General features: G+C 30.1%; 1 long non-coding RNA gene across 1 annotated transcript in view; it reads right to left on the bottom strand.

Annotated features, from left to right (window-relative positions):
• LOC139904960 (uncharacterized) overlaps positions 1-19,371 on the bottom strand; it is a 45,227-nt gene extending 25,856 nt beyond the window's left edge. The window contains exon 1 of the long non-coding RNA XR_011779323.1: positions 19,079-19,371. This is a non-coding gene — a long non-coding RNA (uncharacterized lncRNA). The remainder of the gene's footprint in view (positions 1-19,078) is intronic.
• Between the last annotated feature and the right edge of the window lie 295 nt (positions 19,372-19,666).

Here is a 19,666-nt window from a genome sequence, read left to right as displayed (position 1 = left end):
TTTTTTTAAATATGTAACTATGTGGAGATTGTATTGTGTAGGTCTTGACAATAGTAACATTTCAATATAGTGATAAACAATTTAGTAATCCAGGCTCACTAAGTTTTGAAATTGCAATGGCATACATATTTCCAATGTCATACATAATTCACAAGTATTAAGGAACTTGATAGTAAGGCTTGAAGTGTCTAGGATGTATAGTACTTATTAGTTTGTACAGAGTATACTGCACGAATTCAGTCCTCATAAATGGAATTGTTATCCGATAAGTATGATAGAGATGATAAACTTATTTGCCAAGGACACTAAAGAACTTGAATCAATAAAATATTTCTTATATTAGGACACGAAGTGAAATTGACTGTAGGAGGAATCACTCTGAGTATTCATTAAAGAACTTTAGATGGAGGATGGACTTCGAATGATGTTATTGATAATTTTTATTGAGTACAAAGCGATGTTTTACGAAGTTACAAGTCATATTCCTAAACCTTGATGCTAAAAGGCATCTCTACAATGAATGTATCTTCCAATATTCGAGGTGAGATCCAGCGAGTAGCAAGTAAGGCACAATATTCCTGAACATCAAGTTCAATGCTATAGGAGTGTGCATAGGATATCCAAATGAAAATATATTAATTCAAAGGAACATTGGGTGGATGCAGGTCCATATATCAGAAGATCAATCCAATTGACCAAACCGCCAAGATATTTATTTATAATACACACACTGTCTACATACAAATACATCCTTAATTGAATTCAATCTTTTTTCATTTCTCCATTTTACTTAGATCTCTTTATGGAGTTACCCTTGCCAGCCTTCTCTTCCTTGTTATTTAAGTATTCATTGCTTGTACTATCAGACAGTGCAAGTTGCATTTTCTCAATCTCATACTATTTAACTATAATATCGACCATTTTAATTACAAATATCATTTGATTTTGATCTTTGGAAATCATTTATTTATTGTGTATTTATAACTGTGAGCATTTGAAATTTATAATGTGGCAAAGAATCATTTTCGATATTGATCATCCATTCTCATCACAAGTACCTGTAAATTAGGCATTGAAAGTACTTCATCTCATTCTTAGGTTGCAACTTGTACAAAATTTCAACTTTTACACAACATAATTGAATCATGTATCCTAAAATAACTTGACTCTAGATTTATTAGTAAAAATTATAAGTATCTGGAACAAAAGTGAGTTTTCTTTAAATTTAGGTAAACATATTTTGTTTAAAAAACAGAACAACTGAAAATACATCAATATAAATATTCCAAGTACCCTAATTGTAAATATGTAATTGAAGATACTTTGGCATTTAAAGATAATGGGGGTGGAGAAAGAGAGATAAAACATACTCACAAATTATGTAGTAAAGGGTAAATATTGAGCAAACAGAACTTATGAACACTGTTGTTGTTTACTCAATTGTACCAGAAATTGGATTAAATTGCTCGTTCGTTTATTTAAGGGAATAGGTAAGTAGGGCATAGAAATATCTGTTTGATTATTTCAACAACAAAAATTGATGTTACATATAATAACACAACACAGAACATCGTTTATTCTAAAAAGAACATAAAGATCTAAAGAGTTTAAAGTTCATACAACATAGTTTGTGTCAAAATATTTTATTTGTGCACGGAGTTAGTCAACAATGGATTCTGTAGTGTGTATGTTGTAGTGAAAATATAAAATGCAAAATTGTATTTAAATAAATTGTAACTACTCATCATGTTGACCTAAACCATATTTTATTAACTTATAATGATGTATTAGGGGTGTCCGCTGGATTATATTTGGGGTGGGGGCTTGGTTTTAGGAGTTTTCTAGAAAAAAAATCCAACAATGAAAAAAATTTATAAAACCCATAGTCATTCACAAAAAAAAAATGAAATTTGAAATAATAACTTTTTTGAAAAACAATTCCTTAATTGGAGGATGAGCTACGGCATTCATAACTATTTTCAGAAAATTATTTCTCTTTCAAAATTATTGCAAAAATTGACAGTTATTCACAAAAAATTTCAAATATTAAATTGTTGTGCAAAATAATTTCAAAAATCCATAGCTATATACAAAAAAATTTAATCTTTGGAAAAAAAATCAAAAATCAAATCTCAATTATTACATTTTTTGCAAAAAAAAAAAATCAAATTATGAATGTTTTTTGCTCTGCCGCATAATGTGACTATGTTTTTTTAGAAAATATATCCTTAAAAAAATTTTACAACTATTTTCGTGTAAATATTTTTCATACAAAAATATTATAGTAAAAAGAAAAATTCCTTAATTTTGGGAAGGGGCTACAACATTCAAAGAGAATTAAATTTTTTCGAAAAAAATTTCAAAAGTCCATAGGAATTGACACAAAAATTCAAATATTAAATTTTATGGAAAAAAATTTCAAAAATTAAATTTTTTCCAAGAAAAATTCAAATATTAAATTTTTTTTAAATAAATTTTAATTTTTGGCTCTGCTGAATAATTTCGCACAATTGACATTTTTTTTAAGGAAATAAATCTTTCAAAAAATTTTACCACTATTTTCGCGTAAAATTTTATCATCTTGACCAAAAATTTCTAGTAAAAACCAAAAAACAATCATTGGGCGAAGGGCTACAGCCCTTTGAGCCCACCCTCTACTGTCTACCTAACACAACCTCAGCTTTATTTATTTATCTGTCCCTAAAGTTGTATATATCATGCATATATTAACATAGTATCATTATTAATGATATTTATGGTAGTCTTTGGGGAAATTTAGAGTATCTAAAACTTTCCTTATTTGACTCGGATGAGTAACTTTGATAAGCGTAGTTATCAATTACTAATGATCTCACCCATAATATTTCAACATACATATTATGCCCACATATATCGCTTAGTCGTAAAAAAAACATAAATAGAGCTGATACATAATCTATAATATAGTTGTACAATCTTTAGATCCTCGTAAAAAGATTTGTCTCGTAATGGATTACTATTCGTACAAGTTAGATAGTACTTTAAGAACAGTCGTATTACATATGTCGTAAAAAACAACAACAAGACTCATCATCCAAATATACATACCCAACTCACTAACACAACACAGATTACTATGTGAATCAGGGGAGTTATGGATATACGAAATTATAGATTACGGATTGTATCATTGATTGGAATCAATTATACCTATGAATGTATGTTATATGTATATTGGCTAAAGTATCCATGTTTTGTAAAAGCTAGTTGTTGATTGGTACAATGATCTAAGAAGACTTTCTGCGAATGAATTTTCTCTGAAAAAAATACCGAAATGTAAGTAAAAAAAATAATTTGGGAAAGGGGAATAATGACTCCTACTCAAAAACATTTCGCACTGATAGGAAATCAACGCTGTAAAAAGATTATATATATTAAATGTAATTTTTAAGTTCCCATATATTGTTGTGCATATATAAGACAGACCAGTCAGTCCTTCCCATGATAATTCGTGACTATCAAAGGATATATCTCCTTTTTCAATCAAATTTTAAAAAAAGAATGAAAGAAAAGGATAAAAGTAGTCACTGCCAAATAAATGGTCATTTGTCTAAGAGAAAATATGTTACTTATCAAATTAAGTCTATTGTCATTATTAATTTTAAAACATTATATACAAAATATTTAACACTGAAGGTTTATTATACATCAAACAGCAACGTTAATACCTGCAAGAATATTTTTATAAAGAAGGCCCTAACTTTTCTTAAGAAGCCAATTTGATTGATTCATCGATATATTTTTCTTTGTTGTGCATAAAAAAACATGATGGATTACTTTAAGAGGTCGATTTTCTATAAAATTTATATATTGGAATAAAAAAAGTTACTTCTACAGGATATACAAATTTAGACTTGACTGATGAATGGGTTGGTTTCATAATTTCTGAGAGTCGTTATAAAACTTAAATTCCAGTTTCACTATGAATTTGCACATTAAACATAAATTGCACTTCTGTCTAGGTATCTCTAATCAAGATCTTGACTTCTTATATTGATATTCAAACGGGGTGGCACATATTTATTGTCGCTTTTAAAGAAAAAAATATTCGCTTATTTTTCTAAAATGTTTAAAGTATATGGTACCCCTAAATTGTCTAGGCGCTCAGCTTTCTATTGATATATCACATGTTTGAGTTGGAGTAAAGATGTCTATGCATAAACATAAAAAGCAACTGATACAGGGGCGTTCACAAGGAGGTAGGTGGAAGGGCTGGAACACCCCCCCCCCCTAAAAAAATTAAGGAGTGTTGGAAGAGTTATTGATGTGAAAGAAAAATATGACAGGAGAAAACAATTTTGAACGATTTTTTATAATAAAAAAAAAGGAAATTCGATCAAATTATGCTGTGGAGAAAAATTTAAAATTCTTGGAATTTTTTACAAAAAGTTTAAAAAAGCAACCCCCCCCAAAAAAAAAAAATATATATATATATATACATTTACTTATATGATGCTGGGGACACCCCTGTGATAGTTGATCTCATCATATTGTAATGGTCAAATTGGAAGATTGCCGACATCGTAAAAATCCATCTGATCAAAAATTTCACGATAGCTCAAAGAACTTGGTTTAAGGTTGTATGACGTGTCCACAGATACGTGTTGACAAAAACTCTTATGCAGATACAGGCCACACGATGCAAGCCAATCGTTAACTTTTTTAGACAATGTAAAGTAAAATATCCTTATGATTTACAAAGTCTATAGCAGATGTAGTGAAAGGTATCTGTGAAGTTTTGGTCTTTATTGAACAAAACATCTATCACAGGTCATAGTTTTAAGGGCTGTTTAATCAAGTAGAAAAAGTATGCTACTATACGGTGTCTTTATTGTATTTGCACCAACATCTTTACTTCAATTGAAACATGTTATAAATCATTTAAAAGCTGAAAGCCTACAAAATTCAGAGGTACCAACTAAATTTGTCCTGACCTGTAGAATTGCATATTACATAGAAACAATGCCCAAATTACAAAATAATATATATCTTTTTATTATTCAATTATAACGATCAACCGCTGTTTTTTTGTTTTTTTAAGGTATATCAATTATTTACCATAATGGACTCTTCCCAACGTTTTCTCCAATACACATAATTACATACATATGTATTAAATGGGTCGTAGATATTATTTACCTTGCATAGACATTTGCACTACTCAGACATAAGAATTAAATGCATTTTTCTTTTGAATGTGTACATAGGTACATATGTATGGTTCTTCCTTCCCTAAACAAAATAAGATGTAATTTATTATCAAGAAAGTTTCAAAAATAAATAAAAAAAACTTTTCATGTCTAACAGAAAAGGGGATTCACTTTACTTAAACGAGTATTATTTACCCATCATAGAGAATCAAAGAAATAAGTGGAATGTGTTTACATTGACTTTTCTGCATAATGGGGTGGTTTACTAGATCTAATATCTTAGGTTTGTGTCATAAATTCATCTAAGAGGGAGGGGGAGCTCTAATGGGCATCACTCTAATACTCAAAATATTCTAGTTTCGATGATTTTTTGTTTTAATCATTGATACATATTATCTATGGCTTTGATATAGTAGGCTTTTTCAATTATTAATAATAATCATTCTAATAAAAATCACCATTGATTTAATAGTTCTTAGCAATGACAAGTGTTGCCTTGGCTCAACTTTCACAGAGGGACCATGGGTAAGTTTTGCGACTTTTTTTTTTCTTATTTTTATTGTATGGGAGTGATTATAAAGCTTTGGGTTTTTAAATATATGATTTTTGGCTCGTTTTTAAATATAATAAAAACATTTTCGTCTTATTGGAATGTATCTTGAGAAATGTCCAATTTGCATCTCTTGAAATATTAATATGAGGGGTGCCAAGGGTACCCTTGCCCTCTATTAGATTGTTACTGAAAGTTTCAAACTGTTTGGTATATCCACGGAACCCATTACCCCTACTGTTAAAAGTATTGTAGTATCATAGTGAATAACTAAACAATAAATTATTATTCTAGAATAAATGTGACGTCATTTCTTGAGCAATCTTCATTGCATCTACTAGCCTTTTTCCTTGTAAAAATATATTAATAATTATTCATTATAATGTTGAGTTCAAAATTTGAGCTCGACGGATCAACCAAGCTCTGAACGTTAATAAGAAGCAAAACAAGTAAAAAAATAGACAAGTGAAAATACATACACAAAAAATTATAAGCAAAAAAGTCAAGTCTGTCCTAAATAGTTTTTGAGTGTAATTACAGGAAAACTGGAAATGGTTGTTATGGAAGTTATCCAAAACTGCAATATTAAATTTGAAAATTAAAATTGTATATCATTTGCAGTTACACATGCTCCAAGACAACATTGGAAGTTTCTGCATTTTGGCGTTCTCCCTCAGGCATTCCTAGATCAAATGACTCCAAATCAACGCTAACCAATGCATTGCTTAATTATGCATTCAATGACCTCATTTAAAATGTATATGGACCCTTACTTCAGATACAATGTTTGCGGAAGGAAACCCAACTTATTTGCTTATAAACCCTATATGTAAAAGATGTTGATGACTCGGGGTTACGATTGTGAGGCATGAACTACTTACATACATTTCAAGCCATCTTATACAATACTAATGTATGTTCGTACATTAAAACAATGAGTCGAACTTAATTCAATGAAAGGTCAAAAAGGTGATAAGGAGAGGATCCTACGTATATTACCATACATATGAACATGCCAAAAGAAACATGCATTGGCAATGAATCTTGTATCAAAAGTTCCTATGATTCATCACAATGTTTGTACATATAGACAATACATAAATATTTAAAAAGTTCGACCTTCAGTAGTAGTGTAATTTATTGCTAGGTTTATTATGATGTTGTAATCATTCCAAAGACGTTTATGTTTGTTTTTTTGCAGATTTAAGTCCAAATTACGGGGCTTAAATATGTGTACATTACATACACGTAGGAAATTAATAGAGAACTACTAGGATTTGTGTATGTGTTTGTCTATATTCCCTACTGAAGAATTATCTACTACGTCTATTATATGTTCAATATACAATTTTTCCACATTCTACGTAGAATTATATTATTCTATTCTTAACGAAGGAAGGATGATGAACATAATATATTAAGAGAGAGAGAGAGAGAGGGATAGTAAACATGATTGTAACTTTCGCCTTGGTGAAAGTGAAATGGACGTAATTATCTTCCTCATTTTAATACTGTGGTCAAAACTTGACTTTGTTAAATAGAGGTGAGTCCCCGCCCCCTCCCTCCCCCCTCACTTTTTCTTTATAATATGTTATTTGACAATTTGGCAATACTTTTTTATTTAAATAACTTTGTTTCCTTGTGGGATCGGAGTGTGAATGATACTTACGCAACCTCTATATACACTCTTGTACCTCAAGATCTTTGTCACTAGATAACTATTGAATTTCTTATGTATAGTTAGGGTTGTGCTTGCAAGTTTTTGTTGTTGTTGTCAACCTAAGCAGTGTTTATTTTTCTAAAGCTGTTATCATTATTCTTTACTTCTTTAGGAAAATGTCATCTAAATATAAAGTATATGGACTGATGAATGACGAAGAGTTACATTGAAAATTTGTATTGTAAGTCCCTATTGGACTCAGAGTATAATTAAGAATCAAAAACTGAGTCATTCCTACAATTGGCAATGGAACCGCCTAGCTCAAAGAACAACACAATCAAGAGAAATTATTCTCTTGAACTCAATGTGTGTAGGTTCACGTATTGGTCGTTCCTAGGGAAGGAAATATACATTATATATATGTACATGGACATCTCGAGCACCCGGACAACAGACTAGAAAACGCGCTCTCCAAGGGCTGGATTAGAAGAAGTTCACGAATATGTTATCCTTTCAATAAGAATATACTAATACGGGTTTTCAATAGATATTGTATGAGTTAAAATCTATAAATATTCATACATAATAGGAAAGTTAATAAGAATTCAACACTAAATTATCGGCAATATATCACCAATATAATTTACATTAATTATATCAAAAATAGATGCACGCACCAGAAAAATTAATGTTCATACCTTAAATATTATCAGATTGACGTTTGGCAGCCTTTCCCAGATTTAAGCTTGTTTTCAGATGATCTTTTTCTGCCTTCCTGTCGGATGTTGTCATTGAGTTGAGCAACTAAATTTTTGCCCATGACGTTGAAGCGAATTTGAGAGATATTGCCTAGAATGCTTGTCCATTTGTGACCTTGATCACACACAGTATCAACTATTTCTTCGATTGTAGTTTCGGAGCTCTTTCTTGACTCTTTATGATGAATATCTTTGATATGAACAAAGTCAGGGTGTAATGATGATTTAACTCCTAGACAGTACAGGTGGAAAGCTGCAGTATTACTGCCATTGGAAGCAGTCATAAATATTTTTAATATTTAGTACAGGGTTGAAAATGAGATGAACTTTTCTATTGATGTTGTGTGGGTGAGTAATTGAAGTCTGAAGGAAATGAGTGGAGCACATCATCCTGACTAGGTGGTTATCAAATAATACGGCCACAACAATAAATGCAATTTGATAGAGGTTTTTCGTAATTAGAGTATATTTCCTGTAGAGGAATTCAGAGTTTAATCTCGCAACTGGTATAAGTGCCACCATATCCATGTAGTTTCCTGAAACGGATTTGATCATAAGTGTAAGGACTCTTTTAGTTGTTTGGTTGTTGTCGCAGCCCTAGAACTTACCTCTAACAAACTCGACTCTTTCTTCGAAGTAGTCTTCATCGATTATAACATTGACAGTACACTCTCTGCTGTTAAGGCGTTTGATCCTTGTTCCAAAATATTTAACTATAGTTGACGACAGTCCAGTCTCTACGGTAACTGCAGTAGAGATAACAGTAAGATACATGGGACATGGAATTGCTATGATCAATTTCACTTAAGAATTTGATCATAGAGGGCCTTATTAACATTTTACCACAGAAGACAAATAGAGAGAAAACAAGGCGAAAATCTCCTTCTATTGGGTTTCTTAAAGAGTAATGTGATCTGCTTTATGATGAAAGACAATTTTGAAGAATGAATTGGCTCCAAGTCTGGAGATGCAAGTAGTTTGTTCAATAAGCCAATGATTATTTTATAAGTTTCTTCATTCTTCAAGAACTCTTTTGATACTAAATACGCAGGAAGGTTGATTATTTCAGTTACTGATTTGATGACGTTAGTCTTTGTGGTATCGGAGTATGATGTCCATGAAAAATTCTAAAGGTAAAGTTTTCTTAGATTTCTAGGCTAGCCTTACTATCAAGGCCTTCAGTCACTTCCAGCTTAACAGGGATAAATTCGGGGTATTTAATTAGTATAAATCCCGACGGTAATGTTTCAATTAACAACTTATCATAAAGTTCGTTAATCGTTAGCGCCTCTTTTCCCCCAAACATTTTGAGCTCCAAGGCTTCCTGACATTCATTTTAGAGATAGAGTAGTAAGTCACTAGTGGATGCTCGGGTGAGTCTAAGAAAAGACGGTGGAGAAGGAGGTAGAACATAAGCTTTGGCCACACAGAAGGGACAGTATCCTTTTTCAGTCTCCGAAAAAGTTAAGTAATTTAATTTTTTAAAAGTATATATCTCAATCCTTGAATTACTTATATATTTTCATTTTAAAGTAACTTTGCCTTTTACCCAAAGCTAGAACCTGTTTTTGAGCTTGTGCCCATGAGAGGCCTCCCTTAATTCTAGTTGACGATTAAATTGACGACCACTTTGGTCTACGGAATGGGTAATATAATCCGTTTCCTTAAATGGAGGCTGCACAGTCTTGAATTCTTAGTAATTAATAGTATTGTCTATATTTTTGAATTCACTTTGAGATCCACTTTCTCTCTTGGAACGGCCCTCTCCCATTTAGATTCAAAATCCAGATTATGAGGCACATTGAAACCAGGAAAACTATGGTAGAGGATCTTAGGATTCTTGGAGGTGCCGTCATAAACTTGACGATATCCAGGGGCACAGCACTTCCATCCCATCACCTTAAACTTAACAGTCACAATCGGAATCCTGAAGCTATAAGTATAGTATTCTTCACTAATGAATTCAATTTTAAAAACAAGCCGTATCTTGGAGTCTGCGCGCATTGTATTCATCTGCATGGAGTCTACATAGTTAGAAATGTTTATGATATGTACGTCAAAGACAATTCTTAAGTTAGATGCAGGGGCATCCGCAGGTGGTTGGCTCGATGTGCAATAACCCCTCCCCCCCCCCCAAATTAAGGATTTTTTTTCTTTTTATTCATATTTTTTTTAGTGAGAATGAACAATTTTTTGTTGAAAGATTCCTTTTCTTTAAAAAAGTAAGTAATTTGTGCAAATTATGCAGTAGAGCAAAGAATTTAATTTTTTGTCAACAATTGTAGATTTTTGATTTTTTCTTTTTTTTGAAAAAATACAGATTTTTGAATTTTTTTCGCAAAAAATTTAATATTCGAAATATAATTCTTGAAATTTTTTTGAAAAATATTTAACTTGTTATGAATAACTATGGATTTTTTAAATTTTTTTAGTAAATTTCGAGTACTCGAACTTTTGGATCAAGATCCGAAACAAAAATTAGAAAAAAATATTTATTTCAAATGTAATTTTCATTTTCTCGAAGTTAAAACCAAAATAAAATGTGATCCAGATGAAGGTTACATTTTTACTGAATATATTAATGTCCATGCAATGAATACCCCAATGTTATTATTCTTTGAAGATAATGATTATTTATTATTAAAAAATCTGTTATACTAATATTGGATGAACCACATGAATCACTAATCAAGATAAATGGAAATATTACGTTTGATATATATAATATATATTTTTTTTTTAAACTAGGATTAAGTATTAAACAATAATATAAGCTTTTTAAGATCCGTAAACAACTATGAGAACTTTTTTAGGATCCTTAAAATTGCAGAACACGAAAACTGTTTGGATACCAGATAATATAAATTTACTTATACCGTGCAAGAGTACTTTGTATCCGGATCTAATACCCAACATATATTTATTTTGTAAAAATATAAATTTCTTGATAAAAGTTTAAGTAACAGAGACGGTTTGGGTCTTGTCATAAAAAGGATAATACAATTAAACTTATACAGTACTCGGATACTTCGGATCCTGGTACAATATCTGTACTATCACTACTGATTTTTTCCCCGCTCAATTCTGCCCACTACTCTAAATAACTTGGCCATTTGAAGCGGTATTTGCGAATAGGAGACAACAAGATATCATCAAGACAACGCCAGGCCGTTCACATCTTTGATGACGCACCAGAAGCTCTAGGATCCGGGTTACGAAATTCTTATGTATCCACCCTACAGTAAGGACTTGGCACCAAGTAACTACTACCTGTTTCTGTCTATGGTCAACGCGCTTGGAGGTACAAATTTGGCCTTTAAAGGACTTTAAAATACCCACAAATTTTCATGTTAGAGAATAGTACCCTAATCAATTTTGTTCTTCTATGCTTTAAGAGGCTGAGGGACCTGAAACTCCCGTTTTTAAGTTTGCACACCCTTTTCTATTCCCCAGATAACCATAATTGTGTCACTTGCTTTTTACCTCTAGAAAATAAAAGAAACAGATTTTTTTTACTTCATCAGTCTAATATTATATTCTATTTACATACAAATACAAAAATAGCAAATAATAGCAATGTTCCAAATGGGCCTATTAAAAACTTATACACTTATTTACATCACTTAAAAGCAATAGAATAAAAAATAAAATAAAAAGACTAAGATATTTCACCATATTTGAAAAATAATAATAATAAACAATTCAAACTTTTGGTTCAAATAAGAAGTGATACTAATTTCAATGTTTTTTATCCAAATAGTAATTAGTTACTTCCAGAAAAAAAATGAATCTTCTATTGTTCCGCAATTATTTTGTTCTTTCGGATATGAATCGGTTAATTTATGGATATCAACTTTATTATGGATTATGCTTTTCTAAGGAAGACATCTCGTAATAAAACCCATATTTTGAGATTAAGACATAAAAAGATGCCTAAGAGTAAATATGGGTCCAATAAACCGTACCCATGCCGTATTATACGTCAGTTAATTTTCCAGTATTTAAGGGTTATGTTAAACCTTATACCTTATACAGTTTTCTTTTTTTTAACATGTTTACTGAAGGAAGGATTCATGAGGAAATAAATGTTTGACTTAACTTCATGAAATTTGAATTTGTATGTAAAGATTGATTAAATGTTAATAAATGTGTAGTTATACATTTATCATTGATAAAATCGAATTAATATTTTATAGTCAAATTATTTTGCTTTTGTTCTAGGGATATTAATATTAGCTAAATTGCAGTGAGATTATTTAAGTTTTAAAAAAAATGTTGGTAAGAGAAAAATATAAATGATATTTTTAATGATTCCTCCCTATTTTAAATATTCTAACTTAATAGTGAGCAAAGATAGTCAAAGGATCTCTGTCTGACGATATGTCGCCTTTCAAAGTTACCATGTTTAATAACATTCTCTCATACGTGGTTTTTCCGTTCATCGTAATTTAGTCAATATTCACATAATCTCCAAATTAAATGTTTAAAGGGAGGAAAATATATTGTATCAAAAAGCAATCCTTATCACATCTTTCCTCCAAAAAATGAAGAAAAAAAACCCTCAAATTAATTATAAACAATAATATGATAGTTACCCAATGTCCAATTTGTTGATTTTTTATTTTTTTTTAGTTATAAGTATATTCACAGCTAAACCAGTAATGATATTTAATCAGAGGTTATACTGCAATTCCAAGTCTCAATTCTTTACTCACAAGTACATGTCCTTGAATATTTCCATTAAGTCAAGTTCAAGCCCAAGAAAATATTAAATACTTTAAAGAGTAGCCATTATGAACAATGAAAATATTAAAATAACTTTCAAGTAGGTACCTACATGTCACATTGCGAGTCCAATCTTGTGTCTTTGATCGTGTGATCAAATCGAGTGCCAAATTGACTAAATAGGGACTCAAGGGCAATTTAGGTTGCAAGCCTCGAGTTCAAATCCTCACCACCTCTGCTAATAATTAAGTGATAATAGCAGACAATTATCAACTGACAGTAAAAAATACTTAGGAGTTGTAGATGCTATGAGTATTTTATTGTGTTACATCATAATATATAGTGAATGAGGATTTTCTTTTTGAAGATTCATGAAAGGTAAATCCAGTTTTTATACTTGTACCTAAAAACCATTTTAAGGATTCAAACGAAAACATAATTTTTTTAAAGTCCATAATGTTTAAATGCCTAGTTCACGTAGTAAAGGGCACTCCTTTCCACCTAAAAATATGTAATACTAGTATTTCGACCGTCCACACAAAAGCAAGCGGGAATGATTTTACTCAAAATGGAGTATTCTTTCAGGAAATATTGCCAATTTCTGTCAATAAATTATTCTTTTTAACCATTTTGAGGGGCAGCATATTGAACAAGAGGTACCCAAATTGATTGGCACTATAAAAGAATTGAAAATTGATATATTATATTTGGAAAGCCATATTGGGGACAATATAAGTATCTTAAATCAATGAAAAATTCTAAATTATAGTTAAAAATCTTAATTATCTTGACACATATAGCAAAAAAATGAATTCAAAGTAAATAATTGACTCAAATATGTCTATAAATTATTGGGCTGTATTTATATATGAAGTAAAAAAATAAATTGGTATTTCCTTGTTCTTTTGATTTGTCTAAGATTTTTTTATGTTGACACACCACATATGTATGTAAGCCCGTGAATGTAATTTTCACATAAATGAATTAATAATAATATGTAATATCTAGAGATGTATACAATATATTCTAGAAAGTGAGAGCGGCTTTTTCTAGTTGGCGATCTGAGCAGGGCTTTTTAGTTTCCAAAGTTATTATCATTGTTATTTAATTATGGCAGACAGAACATCTAAGTATAAAGTAATAACTAGTGGGTGTATTCATGAAAGACGGAGAGTAAAAATGAGGGTTTACTCGGAAGTTATAAGTGTATATAAACCTTTGTTAGACTCGGAGTAGAATTGAGGATCAACATTGGAGTAATTCCAGCTTATTTACAGAGTGGGAATTGTGTTTATTTTCATACACTTAAAGCTGCAGCTGATCTAACAAAACATCACAGCTAAGCTGCTCTCCTCCTGAACATTCTTTAAATTGTCAGGATTACCATGTGTTTTTTTTATTCTTTTATTTTTATATACTGGGAGGACGTATTTTATGCATCACTGGTCATATCATCATAATATGTAATTGATTGTGCTTGTTGAGGTGCCGCTCGTAGTAGAGCATGCTATACACTGCATAATATTATTTAGTATATAAGTATATGTATGATTATTTGAATGGAATATTTGTTTACCATACAATAAAAATAAAACAATTCTAAAATTCCTTATATATCATGAAAACGATGCATTACAAAATATGTTTCATATTTATATGCACTTGTAAGATATTATCCATTTTGAATAAGTATTAGACTATCTATATTATTAAATATACCAATATATATTAGTAGGAAGATAGAAATCAGGACATACGTACATGGTTTTTGATACATTGATGATAATATGTACATACATCTGCTTAGACAATGTAGTTTTTGAATGATTTTCTTGCAAATTATGAAATTCATGCATGTTTCTACGATTTTATATCGCAAGCTTTAATTGTTTTTCTTGTTCATTGCATGTTCTTATCAATATGTAATTATAAAAATAAGTACAGTGGGATGAGATGGAATTCGTGATTGAAATAGATGTATTTTATACATAAATTCCTGTAATTATAGGGTAGTAATATGAACATTGTACATGTACACATTATTAGTAGATATTAGAGAGTCTAACGTTTTATTTAGGTTAATAATTAATACAAACCCATAATGAGATTTTGTTATATTTTATTTGTTAAGTATCACTTTTGTGTTGTTTTCTTTTCTTTTATTAAATGACGTAGGGAATAGTTTTAATCAATAAAGCGACACTTATATTTTACTCTCATTCATAAGGGTCATAATCATAATATTGTTTCAGTACACATTACAAATTTTAATCCCTTATTTATGTATTTTATCAGTGTGTGATTGTTATAGATAGGGATGGGATTTTTGAAGGGTGCAATGAAAAAGCGGAATGTAGTTTGCTGATTCAGCTAAAAGGACGGAGGAAATTTAGTTAATTACAGAGTAATTTTCAACTTTCCTAGCGCACAAAAATAAGTGTCGCTACCAGCACTACTTTATACAAATATTGATTGCATGGTCTGCGCTTTACCTTTTTGGTTTAAATGGTTGTTCGGGGAAACTTTATGATGTGCATATACATTTTAAACATATATAAACTTGAAAATAAATAAAAACGAAGAAAAAAAATATGAATATAATAAAAATCACCAAATAACAGCTAAGGTGAATTTATACAATAATAATCCTCTCTTTATCAGTTGTTGGGCAACTAGTTCGTGAGATATAGCATAGCTAGTTAAGTAACTATTGTTATTGTTAAAAATGAATAAAAAATAATTTCGTCTGTTAATGAACCAATGATTTTTGGTTTAAAAAAATACTAATAAACTATAAAGCATGCTTTGGCTTGATAAACATTATTCGGATTCTCCACCACCTAAATCAACCATTAAAATATGAATTGCTGAATTTAAATAACGCAAAATGAGCATCGAAGACGATGAACGTAGTGGACGCAGTAGTTACAAACGAATACATCAAAAAGTCCACAAAATAATTTTGTATGACCGTAAAGTGAAATAGAACGGCATAAATAAAACTCTACCGGTATCATTATGCCAAACCATGACTGATAACAAATTTCCGTTCGAGAAAATTAAGTCGAACCCCCTAAATAGTAACTCTCTCCCCCCCCCCTAAATTAAGACAATATTAATAATGTTTTATCAGGTTATTATAACAATCCCACAATCCCAATCTCGCCATATTTTCAGTTACACATTGTATTATAAATTTTATAGATACATATTAGAATGAAAATTTCAAAGACATTTGCTATGGATAGTGTGGATTTAAAATCTCCTTATCACTGTCTTCACTTTCATCACTACTATTGTCATCTTCATCAACATGCACTTAAAAAAACACAAAATCATTTTCTAAGCTATGTTATCTATTTACCAGTTTTAAAATTGAGATTAAATATAATTTTGATGTATGTATGTGGCATTAATAGGTAATTTGGTTGGACAAAATTCAGGCATGATAGTTGTAATTTTTTAAACTGAATTTAGCCTCTTTATCAAGAATAGTTTTGTTTATTTTAGCCATTTATTGGGTGGAACTTTGTAAACTTTTTCCGTTTCGTAGACTTTCTGTTTTTTTTTGAAAATGTTTGTACTCACAAAATGTTGTTAGACAAACATGCAATTCGTAACTTACCTTCTGCACTATCTTCCGGGAAGAGATCTGCTACTATACGAACAACATCTAATGATTTTGAGGAAGAATCGCCCTCAAACCACACCAAGTGGTAGCAACCCTTTACATCCTTCCATCGATACTCCTGGCGAGGTAATTCTGCATGGGTCGATCTAGTTGCAATAAGGCACCGTCTTGCAACTAAATGAGTGCGACGTATCTTTTGGAGTATTGATCTTGAATATGGTGGTAAAAAACTACCAGCCAACTTTTGCAAACATATGATTTGTTCCTTAGCTTTATTTGGTCTTGTACTTGTCGAAAAACAACTGGAACCTTACTTCATTTATGGATGCCATTTTCTTCTTAGTCTACATCTCACACACAAAACTTTTTAACTGCGGTAATAGGGGATTCTGACTCCAGTTGACACAAGCTGACTATGCTTCTTTGTTTTCTGGAAGAGTTGTTGTGGTTTATTTTTCCCTTTCCATTGAATGACGATGTATATAGTCGCAACCCACAGAATGTATCACCAAGTGCTGCATGTATCTGAGTTATGCTTATATATCGCTGAGATTAGGATTGTTATAATGTCTTGATAAAGTATTAAAAGCATATTGTTTAAATTTAGGGGGGGGGGAGTGGTACTTCTGGAGGCCAAACCCAGCAGAGGGGGGGGACTGACAAAAAAATCTATGTTCTAGTTGACAAAAGTAATTTAAGGAATTTCATTTTTTTAATGTTCCTGCACTTAGAAAATAATTGTTAAAATTATTTGGCTAGCAGATCAAAAGAAGTCAGTATTCCAGAGGACTGGAGGAGATGATTGTTCGTTTCATGAACTCTATAATTAAATTTTATGTTCATAATATTTTACTTTCAAAATGTATCTAATTTTATGTTCAAAAATGTTATCCTTTTATAGTAGTTTTTTCTATACTTCATTAAATGGATAGCTTCTTGTTTTTTTACCTAAGTCTAAATACTGTTCATAATTCTAAAATATTTTATAAACTTTAATTTACCGTTGTGATATTTATTAATATATTTATATTGATATAATTTGCGTCACTTTATCTAGTTAAAATAAGGGATATTTGAAGAAAAAATAAAATAAAAGAACCTCGTAAGTCCGGTTTAGAATTATGTGAAAAAAGAAGCACTTACTGACTTTATAAAATGAATTTTAAAAAGATCCATTTTTAAATAACAAAACACTTCATAAAATATGTATATTCTGATTGTTTTTGTGAAAAAAATTTTTAGGTAATAAGAACATAAGGGTTTTTATCGCAAAAAAAAAAAGTCAATAATGTTTTGACCTCCATTAAATCATTTATCTAGTAAATTGATACATTGTATATTCTTGCACTAATGTTTTTATAATATATTATTTGTAACGACTTGCATAATATATAACATTCACTAAAATTGCAGTTAAGCACTTCATTACATATGTGTATAACCAGAGTCAGAGTATATATATATGTATACTCTGACCCATAATAATACAGTATTAATATTTGTTTGATTTGAAGTGTGAGTCACAACTGTAAGTGCACTTGTCCAAGAAATATGGATTTTGTTTATTTTGCACAAATTTCAAAAATCATGGGCAGTAAAATATATACATATTTTCTACATATGTTTGTTAATTTGTAATGATACAAAATGCAGCAATGATACAAATAATAAAAATTACCTCAAGTCATAATTATTATCCTTGAAATGCAATTTGCAAATAAGTACCTACGTATTTAGGTGTTGTAAAAGTATCCTTATTCAAATATAAATAATGACCTTAAATTACATATTCCTGCATTTTACTTAATGCATTCATTTATTAATTCTTTTAAGTAAATTTCATTATTTTATGAAATATATAAAATATCGTAATTAATTAGTTATTATTGAAGGAAGTTAATAATAATATGGAATCTAGTAGATCCATGAGAAAAAAGTTTACGCAACCTATTAAAAAGCTACTATCAACACAACCTCAATCCTTATTCTTCACAAACATTTATGATTTCTTAATTTTGGAGTCTTTTATATAAAATAGTCAACAACCACTTATTTATTTTCAATCCTTGAAAGGAGGAAATAGGTGCTATAATTAATCTTATGAACAATATCGTTAATTACTATCTCAAAATCTCTCTTGAGTAAGTTTTAAAATTAGAATAACTATTATTGTAATTTTTTTAATAGTATTATGAATAATATGTATCTGATTTTATTCTACGCTCCTTGAATGATATCCTCTATATCTCTCGTAAAGCCATCCTTATATATACTTTTACAAATATATACAAAAAATTAAATTACTCTGTCACGAATTAATGTGTGCAAGAACAATTAATTTCAAAAGATTTCACTTTAATGGCTTGGGTTAGTGGGGTTAAAGAGTAGATCTGTGTGGGCCATATGGGTTATTCAATTAGATTATTTTAAGTGCAAGATTGCAAAAGAAAAGTATGTAATAAAATTATAAAAGAAATATGATTATGTACGAATCATCATTAGACATGTAATCCAGTAGCATTTTTTATCAAATGAAAATATACTGAGGTGTATATGTATACCTACATCAGGAGATCCTCGTGGATAGATGGATTGTAGCCCACCTCTTTATGGACCTAGGGATATAAAACAACAACATAATATGGTAAATAATTGAATTCCAAATAGTATTTTATTTCCAAATTTACCCAGTCAATCAAAAGGTCCACAACAAGGCGCCGATTTTACTTTTTTTCATTTTTTAAAATTAAAATTTAATCTCGTATTTTCTAAGAAAAATAATATCGAATCCTTGTTTTTTTATTCTACGAACAGACCAATTTTCCTATATTGATATAGAAGACAACTCCACATAATAATTAATGAAAACACACTTTTGTAATTGCTCAATACTTTTGTCATGTATTTTATTTGTTAACCTGATTAGATGAGTGGGATGGTTATCCCGGGTTTAGATTTTTCCTATTTTATAAATGTACTTAGTTTTATTCTTTTTTATATGTATGTAATCTTTTTATCTTTTAGTACTGAATTGCTCTTATCTCAAGAATATACCTTATTTTCACATACTCATTCACAACTCCCTATTTATTCATAAATCGGCTACGAGCTATATTACGTTTCCGCTTAATACATAAAAAATTTGATATTTTC

This window comes from Lepeophtheirus salmonis, chromosome 3 (genome assembly GCF_016086655.4).
Source record: "Lepeophtheirus salmonis chromosome 3, UVic_Lsal_1.4, whole genome shotgun sequence".
In the NCBI taxonomy this organism is placed as follows: Eukaryota; Metazoa; Arthropoda; class Copepoda; order Siphonostomatoida; family Caligidae; genus Lepeophtheirus; species Lepeophtheirus salmonis.
This window is presented reverse-complemented; position numbering and strand designations above follow the sequence as displayed.